We start from the raw sequence: 2585 nt of genomic DNA on the forward strand, positions 1-2585 counted from the left end.
CAGGAAAATATTCGTAATTTTGGGAAAATATTCACAATGTGCGGGGAAAGTTATGTGCCGTGAGGGAGTCATTAGAGCCGAGTCGCACTGCAACACCCACAGTGATTCCTGTGTGTGGGAAGCTGTCAAGGGCAGTTTTCCCTGAGTCTGGGAGACAGTGGTGACTGCCTCCTTCTCCAGATGGAGAGATCGATGTCAGTCCTGTGGAGGCTGGGAATGAGAGCTAACCACTCAGCGTGTCATCACTCTGTTCCTGCCTGGGAAGGAGTTACCGCATGCTGCGAATGGGGTAGTAGCTGCAGGTACCAGTCAGGGTTACCTGACAACTGTGCTGTTGGGGGGTACCTGTCATGGTTTGTCTATGCTCTGCCCAGGGAGTGATGGCCTTGTTGGAGTAGGTGTGTCACTGTGGGCAAGGGCTTTAGGACCCTCCTCTTAGCTGCCTGGAAGCCAGTATTCTGCTAGCAGCCTTCAGATGAAGATGCAGAACTCTCAGCTCCACCAGCACCATGCCTGCCTGGATGCTGCCATGTTCCTGCCTTGATGATAATGGACTGAACCTCTGAACCTGTAAGCCCGCCCCAATGAAATGCCGTCCTTATGAGAGTTGTCTTGGTCATGGGGTCTGTTCACAGCAGTAAGACCCTCACTAAGACAGAGTGGCCTGTCAGGCATATTGTTGGGAACATCCTGTCAGGTAGACCATTGCGGGTACTTGCCAGGATCCCTCACAAAGGAGATTAGGATCCCAACAAGAGGCTCAAGAGGGAGCACTTACCCCTTCTACAGTGAGGTCGTAGTAAGAAGGGACTGTCACAATCTCCCACAGACTGACTGTTGGGCTAACAGAGTGGCCTTTCCTTGTGGCCCTTCCGCTGAGAAGGTCCACAGCTTCTCCCTCATCTCCTACACGTTGGTCCCACTTGATGAAAAGCTGCCTTCTCCACTATCCTGGTCACTAGGGTCCAAGTGATCCCTGTGTTAGTTAATTTCCACTCTCAACTCGATTGGGTGTTTGAATCAGCGCAGAAGTACACCTTTGGGTGTGCACACAAGGGGGTTTCCAAGAAGGTCTCACTGTCGAGGGAAGACCCACCCTGCTTTGGGGGGCCACCAACCCACAGACTGGGACACCACCTTCATCCCTCTCTGCTTCCTAACTGTAGACCACCCTAACAGTGTGGCCACCCTCGGGACCCTGCCTCCATCACCATCATGGGCTGTCTCCTAAAACTGAGCAGAAATAAATCTTTCCTCTGCCTTTGTCAGAGTAAGGAGAAAAGCAATTAGTACGCACTTTCCCTCAGAATGTCAGCTAGCAGCGGTCTGCAAGCTAAATGGCATGGGAAACCAACTACTGTCTACTTTAGAAGACCACATATGTCCTTTGGAGCTCCCAGGACAATTGACCATTATTAGATTATCACCCAGGGCTGGAGATCAGGAGTCCCACAGATTTGATGTATGCAGTCAGAAGTAAAAAAATACTCTTCTGCCTGCTCAGGGTCCTGGAACCCCTTCACACATGCGTGTACACACACACACACACACACACAGAGGCTTGCATTTTGGGGGGCATCTGGATTCGAACCCAGGGCCTCATGAATGCTGGACAAGCACCCTGCTATCTGAGCTAACTCCCGATCCCTATTCTGACCACTAGATGTTAGTGGAACCCGCAGTGCTGGCTCTGGTCCCTGCTGTGGCTAACCTGAGGTTCTCATGACAAAAGCCCACCAAGTACCTTTGGTTCATGGCTGGGGGCCCAGGGACTTGGATCAATGGCTCTTCCTTCTTGGCCTGGACTCCCGGCTGCCCTGTGTTTGCCTGTGGTCCTGCCATTCAGAGACTGTCTGCAGACTTGAGTGGGAGCCACAGGGCAGCACATCTTCATGTGAATGCAGCGTGGGTCTCATCTGCTGTTTCCAGATTCCAGTGATCTCAGCTGCTGGATGAAAAGATGTTTTTTAAATATATATTGATATACATATTTATATATTATATATATAAATAAAACTGTACATTTTTTTCCCTTAAAAGCCATGGCAAGGTCTTCTCCATTTATGGATTGAATTCCTGCTATGCTGCTCTTGAAAGCAGCGGTGTGTGTGTATGCATGTGCCTGTGTGTGGGTGTGTCTGTGTGTGTGTTTGTGTGTGTGTGTGTGCTTTCAGTCTCTGAAGCGCTCATCAGCAGGGCTCAGTCAGAAAGTGAAGGACTGTGTACAAAATAGCTTTTCCTTGTGGGCCATGAGAGATTTTCTTTCAGGGCTTTGGTACGTTGAGTTAGATGCAGAAGCCATGACCCCTGAGGTTTCCAGCACCTAGTGCCTGGTAGCCATTGGCTAGGAATTCCATGGCCCCATACTATACCAGGAGACATGATTGTTGAAGCCTCAGAGGGATCCTTCTGTAGGCAGAGAGCGGTGGGTTTAAAAGAGTTTATTTATTTAAAAATGTTTTCACTGGGCAGTGGTGGCGCATGCCTTTAATCCCAGCACTGGGGAAGGCAGAGACAGGTGGATCTCCGAGTTGGACGCTAGCCTGGTCTACAGAACAAGTTCTAGGACAGCCAGGGCTACACGG

At 50.3% G+C, this 2585-nt stretch overlaps 1 long non-coding RNA gene across 1 annotated transcript in view; it reads right to left on the reverse strand.

Annotated features, from left to right (window-relative positions):
- Positions 1–1936, reverse strand: part of LOC116075359 — a 3721-nt gene extending 1785 nt beyond the window's left edge. The window contains exon 1 of the long non-coding RNA XR_004112538.1: positions 1745–1936. This is a non-coding gene — a long non-coding RNA (uncharacterized LOC116075359). The remainder of the gene's footprint in view (positions 1–1744) is intronic.
- Between the last annotated feature and the right edge of the window lie 649 nt (positions 1937–2585).

The sequence above is a fragment of the Mastomys coucha genome, unplaced genomic scaffold (assembly GCF_008632895.1).
Source record: "Mastomys coucha isolate ucsf_1 unplaced genomic scaffold, UCSF_Mcou_1 pScaffold3, whole genome shotgun sequence".
In the NCBI taxonomy this organism is placed as follows: domain Eukaryota; kingdom Metazoa; phylum Chordata; class Mammalia; order Rodentia; family Muridae; genus Mastomys; species Mastomys coucha.